This window comes from Vespa velutina, chromosome 11 (genome assembly GCF_912470025.1).
Source record: "Vespa velutina chromosome 11, iVesVel2.1, whole genome shotgun sequence".
Classification (NCBI taxonomy): Eukaryota; Metazoa; Arthropoda; class Insecta; order Hymenoptera; family Vespidae; genus Vespa; species Vespa velutina.
This window is the reverse complement of record NC_062198.1, coordinates 4,052,039-4,074,508: the sequence shown is the minus strand read 5'-3', so window position 1 is coordinate 4,074,508 and position 22,470 is coordinate 4,052,039. Positions and strand designations below refer to the sequence as shown.

Below are 22,470 nucleotides of genomic sequence, written 5' to 3'. Positions count from 1 at the left end.
TGACACTAAATCTAAGCTTTGGAGAATGGGAATGAGAGTTACTACGAAAGAAACTGTGGACGTTTTTCCATTGTGAAAAGCTCGCGATCAAAGTAAAGCCGAGTTCTCAATTCCTTCGAGAAAAATGTTCAACTCCGTGGGACTACTTGATCTAAAGTTTGAAATTTTTTGAAGACAACTTAACGATCCTACGAAAAGAAGAATTTTACATCTACGATCGTGATCGAATTTCCAATTGAAAATCGTGAGAGATAATGTATCGTAACAAAATATTTCGAAAGACGTAGAGTTCGATACGTATTTCGTAAAAAAAAGTTCAAGTCGATTGAATCCTTTGTAGATCAAAGCTTCCTACCCCTGATAGACCACTCTATCTTCTTTGGTGTACTTTGTCTTACTCTTTCATAGTTCTCAATCTTTCTTTTCCTTTCGCATTATAGACGATAGAACGGAACAACGATCGAACCAGCGAGGAGAAAGGTTTAGACAATTTCTCGTGATCGGATAATTCGAATGGACTGTCATTTTCAATGACTTAAAGCTCTAAAGCTAATATTTATCGAACGAATCCAATAAAAAAGAAATTGTTATTCCTTCGCTTATCTTTCATATAAAATAATCGAATTAAATTTTTCTTTTTTCTATACTTTATATCTTGTTTTATTTCTATTCTGATTAATGAAACAACTATGACAATTTGCTTTTAATTTTAACGTTAGACGAACAATTCTTTTGCACGTTATAGTGATATATTTTTCTTCGTTAATATCATTGTTACTAACAAGTTTAACTAACCCGCTACCGAGGCTTCGAACAACCGTTTGGAGAGGACCGAAAGCAATGTAAATGGCTTAATATAATTTATTAATTCAAAAGCGTGTCGAAAGCGCGATATAATCCAAACTTTAGTTAATTGCCGAGCGGTTAATCGTCGCTTCACTCGATCGATATCCATTCTATCGAAGTCATTTAAAAGCAATAGATAGTTCATTAAAATCTATTGTAGATGATTCTTTAATATAAAATTTTAAAAAATAAATAAATAAAAAACGAATAAACAAATTGTTCAATTTAGGGAATTCACATCAACACCTTCTATATTTTTCAGCAGAAAATGAAAAAATTTGAACGAAGATTGAAGAAAATGATGATAACAAAAAAAAATAATATAAAAAGAAAAAAAAAAAAAAGAATCATGAAGCATCTTGAAGAAATCGAAAAGAGCATTGAGCCGTTGTTACCGTCTCAGCGAAAAAGTTGTTACACGAATAAAGTTTTAGAGACTCTCTACCGAATTTCCCGATGAACGTCGAAACGTTCGGTAAGAATTTGAAAGGCAAATTTTATCGCAGTCCACGCCTACTTCACCGCGATTTCGGATTAAACGACGAGCCGATCGTACGACGAGATGATAGGAGAGAATGAGAGATGGAAAAATGAAAAAAGAGCAAAAAAAAAAAAGGAAAAAAAAAAAAAAAAAAAGAAAAAACATAGGAAAAGGAGAAGAAGAAGAAGAAGAAGGATGAGAAGGAAATAAAAGTGACAGCGCAATCAATCCTTTCCTCATAGAAGCGAGTCCAACGTCAAAGTAAAAGGTTGTACTATTGAAAAATCGAACTCCATTTTATGATCGTACCACTTACGTTTATGCATATGTATTACTTTACGACTGCTATACGACATACTGCAAGCTCGTAGAATGGACGATAAATGGAGATCGAATGTTTGCGGCACGTTTACCATCCTTCGGAAAAATCCTTCGTTCTATGAGCTCTTACGATTTGATATTAAGTAATGTTAATCGTTGAAAAATGATAGTATTCGACGACGTGACTCGCCTAACATTATTTCGTTTCTTCGTTCGTTCATACCATGTTCCAGAACGTTGCCGTCATTGATATCCAGATGCCCTCATTTGCGACTCTGCAGTTTCATTTCCGAAGGGAAATTCGACTTTCCTAAAGCGGGACAATGAGAACAAGTTAAATGTCATAAGACGTAATAAAGGTTCGCGATACGTTCTCAAGAGGTTCTTTGTATGTTAGACATAGAACAGTAGAAGGTTGATAGTAGAACTATGACTCAAAGTGACATTGAAAAATCTGATATCTGTAGAAGAATTTTTCCTGATGTAAAACTTCATTTTTTTTTTTTTTTTTTTTTTTTTTTTTTTTTTTTTTTTTTTTTTTTTTTTTTTTTTTTTTTGTTCGGGAACATTTATTACGCACGATATTGACTCATAACAACGAACACGATATCAATAAAGGTTCACGCTTAAATCGACGATCAATTGCAAATTATCGAATTTCGTATCGCAAGAGTAAATTTGTGAAACGCGGAAAATTGCCGATCAACCAACAACGAACGAGAGAAAGAGAGAGAGAGAGAGAGAGAGAGAGAGAGAGAGAGAGAGGTGGGGAAGAGTAAATTTATTGACGAGATGCGTAACGTTATAACTTGTATCGCAGCTGTGTTACCGTTATCAGAAAATAGTAAAATCATCGTGCGTTTAGAATTTAGATTACATTAGAATATAATCGAGAATTCGCGTTATTCCATTGCATGTACACACTTGATGACGTGCTATATAAAGAAGAATATAGAACCGTGCGAAAAAGAGCAAGAGAGAGAGAGAGAGAGAGAGAGAGAGAGAGAAAGACAGAAATAGTAGATAGCTCACTACATTGGAACGTCACTTTATAATAGGAACGAAATGCGATACAGTTACTGATTTGATTGCGTGAAGCAATTTTATTGGCCTCTGGTTATCTCGAGTTCTTCATAAAAATATGCTTTCGATCCGGTTTTTTGTTATAATTGAACGTCGAGAAAAGATTAAAAAGCGGTTTGCCATGAACGTATTCATTTTAATTGTATCGATTATCGGGACGTTAATTTTTCTACAAATTATTCCTATTTTCGGAGATCTAAAACGAATGCAAATACATCCGGTTTTTTCACATAATTTTTTGCAATTTGAAATCGCATTGCCTCGTTTAATAACTCTATATTAAGAATATCAAAAATATTTAAATGAGAGAGAAAAAGAGAGAGAGAGAGAGAGAGGAAAGTATTGATTTTTAAATGCAAGAGGGATAAACGTTTTTACATTTAGGATTTGCATCGAGATCGTCCAACCTCTTTACTAATCTGATCCACGAAGACGTAGTAGAGTAATATTCAGGTAGAAACAAAGAAGCTTTATCGTGAAAAACTTTGGCAAAGCTATTTGCGGAGAAGTTGTCGTTGTTCGCTTCCGCTACCGTGCTAATCCTAACGCCAAAGTTTTAGATCTTTATTCTATACCGTTAAAAATATACTGCACTGAATATTGTGCTGCATAATGAAGAAAGAAAGGAAAAAAAAAACAAAAGGAAGAGAAACAAATAACTAACAAAAATATCTAATCCTTAAATATCATTAAATGCATTGTCACAAATATCAAGTGTGATAATAATCGTTTTCAAAATGATTTAGATTGAAATACTAATTGAGAGATTTGTTGATCCACGATACATGTTTGTCCATAATATAATTTGTATGCGTGTGTATTTTACCCTGACTGTAATACTAAACTGCAAAATCATCTACAATTTATGTCAGCGAGCGTTTACATATGTCCGAGACATTGCTTGATCCACGATATTCAAATTAAATGATGAGTATATTGTAATGATCTAATTTCTGTATTGCTTCAGTAAAATATTAGATAAAGAAACAATATATATTTTTGACGATAATTAAAAATATACATTATAAATTAAATGATAAAATCAAAATATTATGTTATTTTTATTAACGTATCCTTTTATCTTTTAATTTCTCGGAATTTCGTTCATGCTCGTTTGCTCTTTATGCTAGAATAAGCGGAGATCCCGACGTACATATATACGCGAGAACGGTTGTACATATTTTAGTGAACAATGATGGGAGATTCAAATAGAGAAAGGGCAAATTTGCTCTTTGTATTTGTTCCTTCATTCGTGATTTCGTAGAACAGAACAAACTCGTTCGACCACAAATAAAGCATAAGCCATACGACGAAATATTATAATAATAATTAATAATTATCGCGAAAAGTATAAAATCGAATTTCGCGTTGAACATTACATAACTTCAACGAGAATTATTAATAATATTAACATAATCAATCTCCGGATAGCGTGTTTATCCAGAGTACTTGCACGATCTTTGATAACCTATGACTTCGACTGATGTATTTCCAATAAGAGCTGTCACGTGCGTACGTTCGCGTTGCGTGCTCTCGCAATATGTGCGTCAAAACTTATTTACTCATGTACCAAACTTTAAAATCTTCGAAATAAAAGGATGGACGTTCAATAAACGTGACGTTAGTACATCACCAGTATTCCTATAATATTTCAAAGTATCTATAAAACCATAAAAAGGAAATAAAGTATTAATAAAAATAATTTAATATTAATAATATTATAATATAAATAAATAAATAAGTAAATTTATATATAAAGTAAAATATAACATGAGATAGATAATATTTTCAATAATAAAAATTTCAATATTAAAAAATATAATTTTTACGAATTTAATCATTTTCATTATTTGAATGAATTCTAAACATTTCTAATTAATAAATCAATGTATAAAATGGATCGTATTAATTAGTTTTAATCAATTTTTTTTTTTCAATCGCACTCTTTCTTAACCACGTTAGACTTGTTCGTTTCATTCGTTCATTACCTGGATTCTGGATGAATACGTTTGTAACGCATCTAAGCGTGTATACTGGGCAACGGCAGGCTTCGTTCGCTCGTCAAGCGGAATTATTAATAGCACTAACGCGATCAATCTCGCATGCGGTTATCCGAACAACCCTTCGGATCTTCGATACCTCATGTATCCTACCCTACACCGAGCGATGTATTTCCAATGGCAATGAAAGGTGACGCACGTGTGAATACGTGGTATACGATCATATGCATTTAACTGCACGATCAAGCTTACTCAGCTTAAATTTTACATTATACACGAATATTTTTCAAGCTCAAGCACGTACTCAGCTATTTTATATACTTGTATAATTAAAAAAAAAAAAAAAAAAAATCAACGAAATCGAAATATCTATTTGATACTTTATCCATATGATATCGATGGCAACGAAGATGAATATATCGTCATTCAATTTATTTATTGTCAATATATAAAAATATTAAAAATCTTTGAACAACATATTTGATAAAGTATTAAATAAAAAATTAGATTTCCTTCAAATCATTCGTCTCTTTAAACATCCACGAGCGTACTGCAAATCCTATTACGTCGGTGTTGCAATTATTTAATCTGTTTAACGTTCTACACCAATCCTACATTAAATGTACTGACAAATACAAAATTATGTGACCATGGTAGAGAATTAATCGAGAGCAAAATTTCCCTCTTAGTCTTTAATTAAAAATCTGTAATCGGAGTAGGCTTATCGGATGTACATGCATACGTTCGATTGGACATCAAATAAAATAGACTCGACAGGTGTTGGCACATAATAAAGCATCAAAGCTGTAATCAAATTGTTGAGATTCTTACATTCGACAGCAAATTCGACGCAGCATTCACATCTCGTTTTTGTCTCTCTCTATCTCTGTTTCTGTCTCTGTCTCTCTCTCTCTCTCTCTCTCTCCCCTTCTTTCCTCTCGTCGACACGTTAATTATAATACTTCAGACCGTACTATGAAGAGAGGAAGAGAAATACAAGCACTATCAAATGAAATTCAAATATTCCTATGGTGGAATTACGCTTGGTTTTTCACACAACGCAACTGAACACAGACATATACGCGTGAAAGCAGTATTACTCGTAACTACATATATACGAGAGAGAGAGCATACATTTACGAAGCGTACCTTCCGTTCTGTTTGCCTCTTTACCTCATAGCTTTAATCTACTATCGAATTAACTTTAATATACTCGTAACTACAAGCTCGTTTCTAGATGTGCGCGTGTTTCTACGTGTATAAATACATATACATCATCGACCGTGTTCTTGCACGAACTAATGCACGACTTGGCTTGTGAACCGAGCACTCGCGTACTCGAATGACCTCCATCGTCCGGGTATTTGTTATCGCTAATAAAGATAAACGCGTCGCGAGAGTTTCGACCGTGAACGCACCTCCACGGACTCCAATTAAACTTGAGAGAGAGAATGTTCGTTAATTAAGCTTCGGAACGATTTAGTAAGATAACCAGTAATCGTTAATGAAAATTAATAATAATAGTCGATATTTCAGTCGGAAGGAACACCGGTCCATTCCGGATCAAAACTGGAAGGTTCTGATTATCGTAACACACAAACTGTTCGTGAAATCCCTCTAGCGTTGGATATTTTCTATGACACTGGTGGACAGCTCCAGCGGGATTTCATTTTATCTGCTGACGTGGATTGGATCGCGAGAGGTCAGGAGGTTGGACCAAAATAACGCGAACTGACCGGAGGGGAGAATAGAATGAGAAAGATGGCGAGAGGGAGATTGAGAGAGAAAGAAATGAAGGAAGAGCCGAGATTCCGAAGGCGAATAGATTGAATTAAACTTGAAGAGCGTCGAAAGAAAAAGGACAGTGAGAAAAAAAAAAAAGAAAAAAAGAAAAAAAAGAAAGAAGCCTACTCCCACGTGAATTCGAGCTTTCCACCTCTTTCTTTTTCTTCTTCGTCTTTTTTTTTCCTCGTTCTCTTTTCTTTTAGAAGCAAAAAGAGAACGAATTCGAAGTCTAACTGTACTTCCGATCCAACTGGATGAATTGTGAGTCTAATTTTGGGCGGATGCTCCAACGGTAATCTCCCTTTTATATCCTTCCATGAATCATTATGATTTCCCTGTTTCAATTAATTTCTACGTCATGTGTTTGCGATGAACCCACGTTACGATGGATAGTAAGAGCAAGAGGGAGAGAAAAAAAAAAGAGAGAAGAACGATAACAGAAAGGAGGAGAGGAAAGCCTTTCGCAATTCTGTTGATTTTCGATCGAGCCGACGATAGACGACGCAGTTAAGCGCGTTCGCGTTATTTATTCGACCGTTTCACCTGTATGTCAAAGCATTCACTAGCCGCAGGTGTGACGCGTGACATACCTTCCTAAATAAACGAGCGAGCGCAAGCCTGACCGATAATAGCGGAGATGTTGGTACATACGTATAGCTTATTACGTATTATTCGTGAAAATTTAATAATAATAATTATGCCAGCTGGCTTTTGTTCCTACATACCGAATGATCTATTCCCTTGTTCGAAGGGATAATGCTTAAAGTTCCCTTCCTATTTAAGCCATTTTCAAATGTACTCTATATTCACATATGCTATGCGTTTACGTAGTTAGATGTCAGTAATTTATCGTAAAGCTTGTATTGGTTACGAGATTCTATGATAGGGGCATCGTAGATTAGTTTTCTCTTGCAAATGTCAATTCCAAAAGCTGAAAATGAATCCAGGGAAATACAAGCAAAAGGGAATTTATAAGCTGGCAAAAGGCAAAGGGTTTCAATCGACTCTGATTACATTCGAAGCAAAAGAGATCTCCTTTTTTTCAAACAAGTAATACGATTTATAACGTAGAATACTGGAAGGCAAGATTTCTAATCTAATCGCAATATTATATAAACACTGATTCGTGAAATATGTAACGATAATTCATGCGCTTAGTTTGTATATTAAAATGCAAACGGAAAATATTCGATGAATAATATTCTAAAGCATTTGCATATCTTTATTAATTATATTTTACGATGTACAGTAATTAAATTATGTTATGTTTTGGAATATGACATTTTATATTTGCTTTTAAAATGACGTTTTGCTGTGAAAGTGGCAGTAATATCGCAAGGAACTAATATCTTGCGCGAATTTCTCTTTGTACGAGTAAAGATGAAAATTAATTACTCAGTACAGTACTCGGTGGGAAAAAAGTTGAAAGAAAAATAGATTGAGAGAGAGAGAGAGAGAGAGTGAGAGAGAAAGAGAGAGAGAGAGAGATATCTAGCACTTTATACCTACAGCATGAAAGTTACGTTTTCTGTTGATTCTTTGTTCTGAAACGAAAGGAAGATGGTCAACATAAGAAAAAAAAATGACTTAAAATACAAAGGGAATCATAAAGGGAGTCACAAAGGGAATTACAAAATGTCGATGTTGCTTTGATTAAATGTAGATTGACTAAATTCGACTTTCTTGGCAATTATCCATGAATGTTGTTCCTTTTCTTCAGCAACGATGAAACATGATGAGAATGGCGATGTGAAATTTAGAATAGGATCTACATTTGACTTACAAGGAGTTATAAATATAATTATTTTGTGCTCTCTTTCTCCCTGTCTCTCTCTCTCTCTCTCTCTCTTTCTTTCTCTCTCTCTCTTTCTGGCGCGCGCACGTGAAATTACTTCTTCAAGCTTTACCGGAACTTAATCGATCCTGTTCTCTAAAAAAAATAAGTCTTAGATACTGAAAAAATATCAGATTTCTCTCACCCTACGATCTTCTTTCGATTTGATACGTGCAACATAAAAGCTTTTTCGCAAATAGATATAGAAAAAAAAAAGAGAATTTTTATCCATTAGATAGCATAACTGCTTATTGAAAAACTCCTCTCTCTCTCTCTCTCTCTCTCTCTCTCTCTCTCTCTCTTCATTAGTACTCCGTGGATTATAATTTTTAAATTGTTACGATATAGAGCTCGAAAAATAGACTTTAATAGAGATGCCTCTCGACGAATAATTAAAATACGCATAAATCACTAAAAAATTACCTTAAACGTTATATCAAGCTTGCCACGCTGATTAATGTTATCTTTATCGAAAGGGCCTCGTGAGGTGAAACAAAAAGAAAAATAAAAATCACTACGCTTGAACCTTCTTTATCCTTCGTAAATAACCCGAGAAAAAGACAGAGAGAGAGAAAGAGGGTAGAAGGGAGAAGGAGGATGACCCGTTGGATGTAAAAGAGATGGACACTTTTCACTAAACGTAATTAATAAGGCCTTAACGCGTTGTCAGCTGCACCTGCAATTTTTCATTCCGTCGGCTTACTTGGGTACAATCCGGACGTCCAGCGTCATGGCCAGTCGAAGAGGCAAAAGAGGCGCCGATGTTCTTTCGAAGGAAAAATGAAGAACGACGGAGAATTGGTAGGGGAGAGATCGTGGAAGAGAGAAAATCGTGGAATAAAAAGAGTAGACAGCGTGACGACGACGACGACGACGACGACGACGACGACGACGATGACGACAACGAGGAAGAGAAAGATGGAGAGTGAGAGGACGGGTAAAATCTCCGAGACAATTCATTAGCTGCACGCGCCATTGTTGTGATTCATTGTCTGTGCTTGACGTCCGACATTAGCCCTGTTATAATTTATTAAAGATGGAGTAAGAATTAAATACCAACGTTTATATCGTTACGCTTTATGTCTCTACGTTGAAAAAAAAGAAGAATTCTTACATACATACGTGCTTAGATTTTATCCGTAGATCCATTCCGCTCCAACGCTCGAGGATGTATGAACGTTAGTTGTTTACAATGAAGCAAGTCGAGGTCGTCAGATTTACGAGTAAGAAAACAAAACAGTACTTTTCTTCGAACCGACGAGTGTACACAATAGAGAAGATGTTATTACTTGATGAATGAAAATAAATATAGTTACAGGTTCTACGTGTATCTAAAGAAAAGGAATTCTTATGATGTTTAGAAAAAAATTCTATACGAGTTTTACTACGCTTTACTCGGTGAATCCACATTGCTCCGAGGTTCAAGGATAAATGAATGTTAGTTGTTTACAATAGAATACGTCGTCGTCATCGTCGTCCCCAGATTTACGATTGAGTAAATAAAATATTATTTTTCTAAAAATGTTATATTTTACGTTAATCAATTGATATAATTACTTAATGCATTTGTTACTTTTTATCTGATAAAATTGATGACAAGGTTGAACGAAAAAGATTATATATATATATATATATTTTTTTTTTTTCTATACTGAAAATGAATTGGAGTGACTTTTTTTTAATTTAAAACGAATTTCGCAATAAAATATTGTCGAAGATAAGCTTACACATATATTCGATGAACAAACTTTTGATAGAATCCAAATCCGTTCTCATATATCTGATCGATCGATTGCTTTATCAAATTTTTACAACATAATGGATTGATAAAAGTTGTACAAGCCATAACGACTCATTCGCATCGTGAACACGTTACACGCTTTTTTATGACCTGCCCCATGGGACGAGCGATTATATATAACTCATCCTCGGGGTAGTTTATTACATGCTTCTATTTTCGAATAAAGACTTACGTAAGTTTCAAATAAAGACTTTCATAAATGAATAACGATAACGAACATGACATATTTGAAATTGACGCAGGTCAGTGATCCAACTAACGTCAAAGAACACTCAAACGCGTCACGTTTTTCTTTGACGTTCGTCTAGACGTGCGAAGAACGTTTAACCTATTTCGAGTTGGGGGTCACTGTAGGATAAAAAAAAAAGGTCACAGTATACAATAAGTCTGTCGTCGATGAACCTAAAGACTGATCTAAGATTAATTACTAATCAATCATTCAGTATAATACGTAACATTTAAAAAAAAAATAATAAGTTTATTTTCACAAAAGGGATGAATTTTTTTTGACGACATATAAAAAATATATCTGTATTATAAAAGATGGAATTAAAATATCAGATATATGAACAAAATGAATAGATTACCCCTTATAAAATAACTTCGTAAGAAGTTTCGAGAGTAAGGAAAAACAAAAAAGAAGAAGGAAAAAAAAAAAGGAAAATTAAGTAGAAAGAGGAAAAAATAAATTGTGAATAACGCGTGACTCGGCGATAATTCTTAACATCTCTTAACGCGGCCCAGCATCCCTTGGCTATACACGCTCCATCGCGCTCCTCTCGATCGGTCGATACCGATTCCCCGTCAGGCAGTGCTCTCTCTCTCTCTCTCTCTCCCTCTCTCTCTCCCTCTCTCTCTCTCTCTCTCTCTCTCTCTCTCTCTTTCTCTCTCCTCTTTCTCTTTCCCCACCCTGCTCGATACTCCTTCCAAACCCTCCACCCAACAACACCCTTCGTGCTTTCTACCGCCGACTCGGCGCGTTACGTCAGCGACAGACCGACCTCAGTTCTCTCATCCCTCCGCAACATCCCTCGTTACGGCACAGCCGTCGACGCTCCCGGTGACGTCACTATGCCCTACTCTCTTCGCTCGGCTAAATTCATATCGTCCAAGCGGCGCATAATAACACATCGATTATCGATGATCGACGTCATCGACGACTACGAACTCCCTTCCGCGTTCCTTGCTCCACGTCTCTTCTCTAGATCTCTCCCTTTATCCCACATTCTCTCCCTCTTTCTCTCTCTCTCTCTCTCTCTCTCTCTCTCTCTCTTTCTCTCTTACGGTGAGCTCCAAAGAACGAGTAGAGTTAATTAATGCAAAAAAGTTCCATTTCCATGCCACCAACAATACTCGTTATAGGATTTGGGAGCCTTTTTTAGTCGTAGAAGAGGTCAGAATACGAACGATCGTTTTATTTGAAGAAATTTCAAGGACATGTCTCTTCTATCAACTCCGTATAATATTATCGTTTTAATTCGTTCAAATTAATTAAATTCAGATTAATTAATGTTGTTGATAAAATAAAGACTGCTAAATGCAATATAAAAATAAATTCTAATCGATAATCGTAGTGGTTTAAAATAGCGATGCATCACACTGGGTCGCGAGACACTGGTCTGATTATATAACGATGACATAGTGGGTTCTCTTTTGCTGCTACGTAGCTATCGGCGAAAAATAGCAAGAGATAGCAGATGTTGTCGACGCGTTCGTTCGAATGAACGGGAGAGTGCCTTTCTCCGTGAATTTTGGCGGTTTGACCTAAATACGTTTCTGGAACTGACAAGCAGAAGAGTCCATTTCTTTTGAAAGCAAAGTTATCGTTCATATTTAGCCACGGCCATGGCAAGAATACCAACTGAAACGATGATTCGTCTAACATAAGTTTTTTCTCTCTCTTTCTCTTTCTCTCTCTCTCTCTCTCTCTCTCTCTTTCTCTCTCTCTTTTTCCCTGAGATAAGATCGTATGAAATTGTTCAAATGAGTTTAAAGTAGAAAGAGCTCGTTCCAAGCTTTCCGTGAAAGTTCGACGAAAATAATGGGATAGTACGAGTAAACGAACAGTAGTTGTGACCAAAATGAGGGAAACGATTTCAGTGGTACAACTCAACGTGGTAGAGCTAGACGGTAATGTGTTCGAACATTTTCACGACGAAACACGAAGTTCGACTCCGTAATAATCGCTCGGCAAACTCTCTCAGAGTGGTCTGCGTGATGCGAACGATAGCAAGAAGGTTCACACGATGGGATCTGGGTCAAAGGGAATTTCTTGCCCAGCGAATTCTCTACTAGGAATATTGCTCGCGTAACGCGATCTCTCGCGGCGCCAAAGTTTCCTTGTTGGGATGTTGCGGATTCTGTGGTATAAAAGAAAAAATAAAGAGAGAGAGAGAGAGAGAGAGAGAGAGAGAGAGAGATAGGAATTGGAAGAACAGAAAGGAGACAAGAAAGAACAGTCGATGAGTCTTTAACGACTCTTTCCCGTTGACGCTTTTCCAAAAGAGGATGAGAGAAAAGGGTGGTTAAGGTGGTGGGTGGTTTAAGGGAAATACCGGACACGGAAATGCGCTACGACGTAAGCAGTAACGTTGGCCCGGTACACGGGCCGAGCTCAACCGGCCGGAACAAAGCTCGATCACGATGAGCTGACTTGGCAATTCTCTGCTCGAATCGCTCCGAAACTAGCTCGGTAATATTACCGTACAGCAGGCTGTAGCGACTTTACCAGGCCGACCGGCCACTTGACCCATTCTTTCTGGCCGGCCAACGTTATTGATTCAAAAGAGAGAAAAACGAAAAAAGCGTATGATAGAGGAGAAAGAAACAATTTGTATAGCGACGAAAGCATCGCGTAAATCTATTTTAAAATTAATATGTACCTAATGGAAAGTAAGAAATGGCTCGACTTTTTCTTTTTTTTTTTTTTTTTTATTTTATTATAAGTCTCATTTCTTAAAAATAAAAAGAAAATCGTGAACGATTTATCACGTTGATCTAGAAAGAAAAAGAGAGAACGAAGGAAAGCGTTGGTTAAAGCAGTTGGGGTAAAATAAACCGGCTGGTTCATTGTGAAATAAGATTATGGAGGGGAAGTACGAGAAACGTGCGATAAAATGGAATAGAAAAGAGAAGAAGAGAACGACGATAAAGTGATCGAGGTGGTAGGGATTAGAAAAAGACCGCAGAGTGACGCAGCCAGATGTGTGCCAGAGGCGTTCACTTACCAATCAGAGAGCTCTAGAAGTACAATTTTTCGCCTTTAATTCGTTTGATTTTACAGCGAACAAATCGTAGATCTTATCAACGTTATAACGTACACTTACAGCAGAGCTATACGTGCGTATAAGGAGCATGCGATACTTATTTGTCATCGTAAACGGAAATAGACATTTTCCAAGCTTGCGGATGACATTGTAACGTGATTTCCACGAGAATTAGGTTTCCTTTGTGACGTAGAAAATTATATTATTTTCATTGGCATTGGATACTCTTCCTTTGTCATTGATGCTCTTTGTAGCTACAACTTCAAAATAGGTATGCGAGCCCTTTAAAAGCCATTAAAGCACCTCACGAACAAGCTTCGCTTTCGACGAGTTGAACGAATCAATGAGCCGAACGTTTGACATGGCACGAAGGAAATTGAGAAAACGACTTCTCGTGGAAGAAACGTAGAAGAAAAATAGGCGGAACATTGTCCTACTAACCGTGAGTTAAATTTCGCCGAGCTTTGCAAAGTTATCGTCAGGTTAGTCGAGCTACGAATGAAAAGTTAATGCTTTAAATTAGAAGATCGATATTTTCGATGACGAGAGACTATTGTAAATGTTCGACTTATCGAACGAAAAGTGGGCAATAAGAAGAGCTTACGAGAACGACGAGCATTAATCGTTAACATCAGCAATTTCTTAGCGAAAAAGGCGGTCGAGCGATTTCCTATAAAATTTTATAAAATTCCAAGTGGATGGTTAGCCAAAGGAGAAAAAGATCGTCAGAGAAAGAGAGAGAGAGAGAGAGAGAGAGAGAAAAGGGAGAGGTTAAGTGACTTGACCCGATACTCTGAATGTTTCATCTGGATATCATCTCTACTACATGGGTCCGCACCCTCTTGACGTCACAGAGTGCATTCGTGACGTCACGCCGCAACGTCACCGCACCGACGTTTGCGGCAGGTCAGGGGTCGTTGCCAGGAACGTATCCTGCGCTCCGCGTTAGCCGAAGTGCAAGTCATCCCCTCCCTTTATTCATTCCCGAGCCTCCCTTGCGAAGGACTTATTACGTAAACGAATCCCTTGCTAACCAAACTTCTTAATTATTTTACATTCCAAAATCTTAACAACTTGTAATTAATGAGATCATTATATCCTATATTTATCTAACATTTACATAAAAATATAATAGGGATTTAAAATATGAAAATTGGTATTTAAATAATATTACACATTTTTCAAAAGTTTCATTCAGATTCGTAAGATAAATTTCGAAAAAAAAAAAAAAAAATGGGAACATATTCATTCAGAGGAAAACATTTAATAACGAGAAACTCTGACGATATAATGAGGAAATCCGAGATAGTTACTCTCGTAACTATGTCACTCAACGACGTCGTAGAATATATCACGATCAACGTGTCAGCGGAAATCCAAGATTAACACTCGACGTAGTTTGATCGAGCCGCGTTAATCTGGTACTTAAGCGAATATCCAATTACGAAAGGCCGAGGCACGTTTTGCGTTTGGCCCGGTCCTGGGCTTTCGCGTTTCCTTGTCATAAGCTTTTCCCTCACTACGAAGTGGTCGAACAATTTCAACGTAGGGTCGGTTCGGGTTTGGCACTTTATGAGTGGGCTTGTTATCGAAATGCGATAATTTGTTTAGTCAACCACGAAACCTCTTTCTCTTTCTCTCTCTCTCTCTCTCTCTCTCTCTCTCTCTCTCTTTGTATCCATCTATCTCTCTCAGTCTCTACACCCTGTCCGATGCTGTTCGAGCCTCCACTACCTCCATCCATCCTATACACCACCAAAGTTCCACCCCCGAGCCGTCTCATCGTCCCGTCGAGACCGACCCTCGTGTTATCGTGCGCCTGACAGGGCTGACACTTTAGCATCATTACGATGTAAATGAACGAGGCTGAGGGACCGTCGCGTCGCGAGACCGGCCGATCTGTTCATTATTTTCCACGCTCGGACATACACGTCGGTCACGCCTACCTATCACATGTGTTCTAACACGCCTAATAGTTAACAGAATTTCTAGGATTTAACGTTTTCTCGACACGCCAAATTCTACGGTGTTATCAACTAAAATAATTTTATTCTATACGTTTCATCGATAGATTCTAGAGATTTTATATACCATTAAATTTGCTTAATAATACGAGATTAGTATCTATAAATATACTGAGTGTGCCTATACGTGCCCTAGATCTTTTTATATCGCAGCAATAAATTTATGGCGTGGTTATAGAACTTTCGTAATTTTTCTTTCTCGCGCGACTTCGTTAAATTCTCTCTCTCTCTCTCTCTCTCTTTTTCTTTCTCTTTCTTTCTCTTTCTATCTTGAGATGCGTGCCAGGAACGTATTATGCCATAAAGTTTTTTCTTAGTAGATATATATATATATATACATTAAGAAGGAAAGACGAGTTCGCTCGACATACGTCGATAATAAGAATAAGATTCATTCGATATTCGCTATATACAATAGTTTCCTCGATTTCGTGACCTTGACTCGAAGAAAAGTATCAAAGAAATCGAATCTATGACGGACATTACAAGTAACTAACGAATATCGGTATTACCATTGATCCATGGTGCTCGATGAATCCGATCGGAATCTTTTCGTTCGCGCGAAAAATGTCGTAAAAATAACCCGAAGATTCTTTTCTAGCTCCTTTGTTTCCTCTATGGTCCTCTTTCTCACGTGCGATCTTATCCCTACGGCGGGAACAAACTAACGAGATAAACCGAACGAAAATTTACCGAAGAGTTACCGCTAAGTTACACTGTCGTAAGTTTACTTAGGAAGTTTCTCGAGTTCTTTATGTCCGGAAAAAAAAAAAACAAAACAAAAAAAAAAAAAAAGAAAAAAATAAAAAAAAAAGAAAACTAAGACGTAGAAAAATACGACAAGTATATTTTTTCGAGGATTATTCTAAAAGTTAGCTTTACTTTATTTTTTGAGATCAAAACTTTGCTTATGTTGGCCGTCGTCCGTTGCATATTAAATCGTCGCTACGGAAACCCTCATGTGATCGCGTGACGAAAAGGAGGAATATCTTTCGCTCGATACCACTTACTCTCAACGTTGTTACGTTCCTTCGATTATTCTTCGCAATTCGTCTCTTAAAGAAAGAATAAGTTATTGTAATAATCTGTTTTACTATGATAAAAACTTAAATTACTTATACTATCTCTACGAACTTTTATTATCTCTAAATACGTATTCATATGAATAGATTGAAAATGATTTTTAAGGAAAGGACGATAATCAGAAACCAATGGGTTTAATTTAATGGCTTGTTATATTCCATAGGAGATGTCATCTCCTTTCTCTAATTATCCAAAAGCACGGCTCGTTAAAGTGATCTTAAACGGGACTATGGATACTCTAGCTTCCCGATAGTAACGGTAGTCAAAGCTTCCAGTCGATATCACGTCTGTGATAGTAATTATCTTGTGGGGAAAGTAAGTCCTCTAATCAACAACGATTCGAATCGATTGGAAATGGAAGCAAGGGTAAGGGAATGTCCGTATTTGTGGTCGTTTCAAAGAGATACAAATACAAAATGACTATTCTTTTACCTGATCCTATGAGTGAGAATATCTGTACATATATGTTATAAAAATGTAATGAGAATAACGAGCGTTATCAGCAACGATACATATGCTACTATTCCCATATCATGTCGGTATCGAGATCGTTATCTGCCATGTCTAGTTATTCACGAATAACATGCAACAAACACGTTGGCAGCTTTAAGAGAAGCATATCGGTAGAACGTATCAAATGATAGAACGCAATCGTAGAATACAGTCTCATAAACGTTCTGCATCGATGCTTTTCGAACAAATCAGCCAATACGAGTGAATAATTTACACAAGTTCGCCTATTATGTAGTGCATCGTTATCGGACTGTAAGCATTCATATATCAACGAGTCAATTCTAAAAGCAGATTTCTAATTAATCTTTTATCTACTATATTATTTCGTAGTTCGCTTTACAGAATGTTTTCTTTTTTTTTTTCTTCTCTCTTTTTAATATGTTAAAGCTTTGACAGTGCTAATGAACTTAAAAGGGAACGTATATACGAAGCTCGATTGATTACAGAGAACTTTGTTTGTGACGTTTGATCGGTCGAATCGAACTCTGCTATTCTCTTTGAGCTTTCCTTTCCCTCCGTTTTCCTCCAACAATGCCGTAAATTTTACCCTCTACAAAAGGAGCTGTTAAAGCGAAGGAATTAAGAGAAACACCCATTAAACAGTTACAATGGTCTGATCGAGTAGGTTAGCTCGGAAGTAACGACTATGTAGAGTCCTACGGGCGTTTTAATGTCGGAACTTGAGATAAAGTGAAAATAAAGGGCATCTTATAGATTGATTGAAGAAAAAAAAAAAAAAAAAAAGAAAAAAGAAAAAAAAGAAAAGAAAAAGAATATATAAAGAAAATATTAAAGTTATATTAAGCATCGAATTAATGAAACAAAGTCTATTATATCTTTGAATAATACTAAAGTCAACTTGTTTAAATCAATTTACGAAATACACCATGTAGATCGCATTGATTTTTTTTTTTTTTTTTTTTTTCGAAAATCGTACCGATCATACAATTTTGATCAAAATTCGAGCAATACGATTTGTCGCGTCACCCTCTCTCATTACTTCGACCACTGTTCGACGTAATCGGCTTCTAATTGGAAAGCAGCCACGTGTTGGCAAACGAAGCGAGTCCTTCCGCCGAATCTCCCACGAAGATTAGATGACGCGCAGAGATGGGAAAGGATTAGATACGCGTGAGATGTTCCTAGGCATCGTCTTGAAAATGGACTATCTTTGCCGATGAATTATTATTACTCTCGAATACAACGTATCATTCGTTTGATCCCATGCGATTACCCTTTTCAATATTTTAAATATTTTCTTTTCGACATGGTCAAGATTCTATATGAATTTGACGTATATAAAAAGGTACGTAGAGATGGATCGATCATTCCGAATAATTTTAATGTGTCTTGAATCAGGTCTATCGTTTATCATCCGTGATAAAGCGGCCTGCGGAGTGTAATTAATCATTATAATGTGTCTATAACAATCAACTGGAATTTGTTTGGCCGGCAAACTATGTCGTACAGTATCGAATATCCTCGTAACCTGTAAACGTGACTATGTCGTTCGAGCGTGCCTCGCAAGGCAATCGTTGTGCCAGCGTGCTCGTTACGCTCGAATCTCTCTCGTTATCATAGTCGACACTGATTCCGCTCATTAAACGTAACATCGGCGATGACAGCTGGTGTCACTGTATTATCGAGAATTTCCATAAAACCTTCGGCGATATTCTCAAATTCATTGTCCAATGTTTTTTCTTCCCTTTTCCAAACTATCAAAAAGAAACGCTAAGTTTAAACGTTTCGAATAACGAAATCTACTTCGATTTTCATACTCTTTCTCTTTCACTATGGTTATAGAAACATTGATTCGACAGTTATAGACTGTGAAACGAGCTATCTAGTGTCAATGTCGTACTCTCGAAAAATGTTTCGTAACGTCGACTAACGACGTAATTGGGTTAAAAACGTTTATAGCGACGCATCGCAACGCGTAACACGAGACTAAAGAATATATATATATATATATATATATATATATATATACATACATATATATGTATGTATATATATACATGACATATGTACGTCGAGATACTGCAAGAAGAAATGAAAAGCGTCGCATGCAGATGTGAACGGTGCTTAAAATCAGATATGAGGCGTTTCGATTCCAGGTGACAATTTTATTTTCTCTCTTTTTCATTCGCATTTCGAAAATCGTTTTAGCGCGCCCGTTCCTTCGTTTGACAGACACCGACCATTACTTTTAACACGTTCTATATAGTACGTGCACAACATATTCCGTGTAACGTATGGCTTCTGAGATAAGGGTATACTCTCTAAAAATATAACGAGAGTGGATTTATTTCGCCTTTTGCGAATTCTTTAAAGAAACCATATTTCTTCGTATTTCCCTGTTTTGTCCTCTTGGGAATGCTAGAATCACTTTTTCATTTTCCTTCCATTTTATTTCTTTTCTATTTCTATATTTTCAAAGTATGCTACTCGTTAATCTTTAACATTCTCAGGACGGAATTGATAATACGGGATACTTCGAGATTTCTCTAAAAAAAAAAAAAAGAAAAAAAAAGAAAAAAAAATAGAAAAGAGGAAAAAAGAGAAGAAAAGGAAATAATATGGTTCAACTATTTACCGCGAGCAACCGCATTGAAAAATTAATCGTGAAGTAGTCGCAATGAGTCCGCGTGTAGACCGCACGCTAACAAGACAAATTTTCATCCAAAAGCTCGAGTAACGAGGTACAGGATTAAACGTCGAAAGAAAATCCACTTAGACTCGTACGTATGAGTAGAACGAATTTGACGAAGTTCGAGAAAAGAGAGAAAAGAAAAAAAGGGAAAAGAAAAAAGAAGAAGTCGATGGGCTTTAAAAAATATTCTATAGCTTTAACGAATTACTATCACGCTCGTTTCCTTTCTTGATTTTTTTTCTCCGTCTATTTATCTATTTTCTCGTACTATTATTTCCTTTCGAATTCGACATGACGGCACATAAAGTCATTTCATATTGGTATCCCATTGTGAGCGATATTCTTTCTTTATTTTCTCTCTTCAAACCTAACACGCGACAATATTTTCTTCATATCAAATATCACAATTTAAATTAGTCTACGTCTGGATTTCATTCGATACGAAATAAAAAGCTTGCGTAACTCAACTTGAACTTATGAAAAGTAACAGAGTATTATAGTTTTATATGTAATATAATAGAAAGTGATTAAGAAGTAAAATACGTTAAAGGGATAATATCGTATTTAATCAGAGAAATGTAAAAAATATAGAAAGGATTCTACGTTGTTATTTTTCGTAAGATCTAGAAAGATATCCGACTAGATCTCAGATAAAAGCATTTGCAAATTTCGAAAGCAGGATATGGCAAAAATGTAAATTAGAGTAGTCACTTTGACAAAATATTCTTAATGCGAGATTTTCGGTGCAAAGTTTAAATCCGAGAATCCGCGATACTCCGAACAAAATTTCTAAAAGCTCGCTATTTCGAATGAGTCGAACAATAGCTTTCATTAAACCGCCCAAGTATAGCCTAAGAGTTTGAGTAACTTTACTACAGCCACCAAGCGCTCCTCTTAATAAAACTCTATTGCGAGATTATACATTTTCCAGTTTAAGTTCGTTCTTCGGGATCGAACGTAGGACCCAACAGACTGATATTAACCAACATTGTACCTGAGATTTTAAGTTCGGGCATTAATTATCATGGCCAATTAAACGAAAACGATTTTAATCCCATCCAAACACCGTTAGTACGTCAAATTCGCAAAAATAAATTGAAATTTTCTTATTAATTATCCTTTTTCTATATCGCTTAATCGTACACAGACAGTTCCTTAACTCTTTTTCAATCTGACCATAGATGGTACATAATCCTTTCCCCATTTGTTCGACTGTACAGTACGTCTCGCTACTTTTTCCAAATAATTACTTCCCTTTTCGAGAACACACGGAATACATTTATTCGAAGGAAACTATTACTCAGAGTCATGGTAAACCTCTCAGGAGATAAAAGCGAAGGAAGCGGACCGAGATGGAAAGGAACATTGTAGAGAACCGGAAGGGTGTAAGATCGTCTCTACGGAGAAACGATCCGTCTTAAGAGAAAGTTCAGAGTGGTCTTCTTAGTATCGTGTCATGGGTTAAGTCCCTTCGGGCCTCACTATAGGAATACTACTAGCGTTAAACCTTACGGGAGGATAAATTTTGGTCGATCACTCTCGATACCTTTGAAACTTTCAAAGGATCACTTTGTGAGTGTAGATTGGTAAGCAAGGATCAAGTTTTGTAAACCTTTCGAATGGTACTTTTCTAAGCTTAACAGTCCTACTTCCGTAGAGGAAGGAATATATCAAAGAAAAGTAAGAGGATGTAAGAATGCGAATTTCTGTGATCTTTGAATATGTCTTGCGTTAATTCTTAAAAAAAAGTATAACAAAAAAAGGAACGAATAAGAAGGACAAGGTTGTGACAAACTTTCCGGTTACTTTGACGAATAGTCTTGGGCGGTATCATCTCCCTAGACTCAGAAGACCTCCAACGACATTTTTCAAAGAGTGATAAATATACAAAAGTGTTATGGCTGCCAGGAGAGTACCGGCCAGTACCCTCCTTCTATTCCTCTCTCTCTCTCTCTCTCTCTCTCTCTCTCTCTCTCTCTCTCTTCTTTTCTCTGTAGATTTTCTTTTAACCTCTTTGGAAAGCAACGATGTTCCTTCCTTTTCTTTTTCCTTTTTTCTTTCATTCTTCTCTCTCTCTTTCTCTCTCTCTCTCTCTCTCTCTCTCTCTAACATGTTCTAAGCTTCGCACATTTCCAACGATGGCACCTCGTCGCCCATCGCATTTCTGCTCTGCTCTCCGATGCCATCCGCCATTTATTATTCCTCATGAAAAGACGGGCCGTCGGGACGCATTGAAAATTTTTCGCGAGTCATTAAGAGGAAAAAGCCTCGGATTCGGTCTCTCCTCGTACGCCTCGAGGATTCGCCCTTTTCCTCCGTGCAAGAACTCACAACCCCCTCCTCTCTCTCTCTCTCTCTCTCTCTCTCTCTCTTTCTCTCATCTTTCGCTCTCCCTTGCTCTGAGAAAAAGAGAGAGAGAGAGAGAAAGAGAAAAGCAGCGTCCGCCATTAAATCGACGTCTTTTCGTCTCTTAAACTCCAAGCGAGACGACGCGTTGGGACTTTCGAGAGTCAATGCAAGATTAAAAATAGTCCGCTCTCTCATTTTCAACTTGCTACTTTGCATTTCCATCCGAGTTTCACGACCCCTTTTAATTTTAAAGACGCAACCCAAGCCAGGAATGAACAGTGACTTTTATCAAAGCCCATGACGACATCTTACCTCGAGAAATTAACTTATTCGCGTTATTTTCGATAGTCAAAAAAGAAAAAACGAATTTGCCTCGTTCGTAGATAATTGGTAAACATGACTATCCCCTTCGTCGCACGCAAGAGACAATT

General features: G+C 36.6%; 1 protein-coding gene across 21 annotated transcripts in view; it reads right to left on the bottom strand.

Moving 5' to 3' along the window:
* The window catches only part of LOC124953042 (protein turtle), a 189,689-nt gene that overhangs the window by 89,459 nt on the left and 77,760 nt on the right, over window positions 1–22,470 (bottom strand). For 2 of the 21 annotated variants that reach the window (XM_047503845.1, XM_047503849.1), the window contains exon 1: window positions 5,563–5,874. The exons of 18 other annotated variants lie outside the window; for them this stretch is intronic. The gene's annotated coding sequence lies outside the window, so the exon portion shown is untranslated. Of the gene's footprint in view, window positions 1–1,871; window positions 2,578–5,562; window positions 5,875–22,470 lie in introns of those variants that run through there. One more of the 21 variants, XM_047503844.1, reaches the window with a different exon arrangement.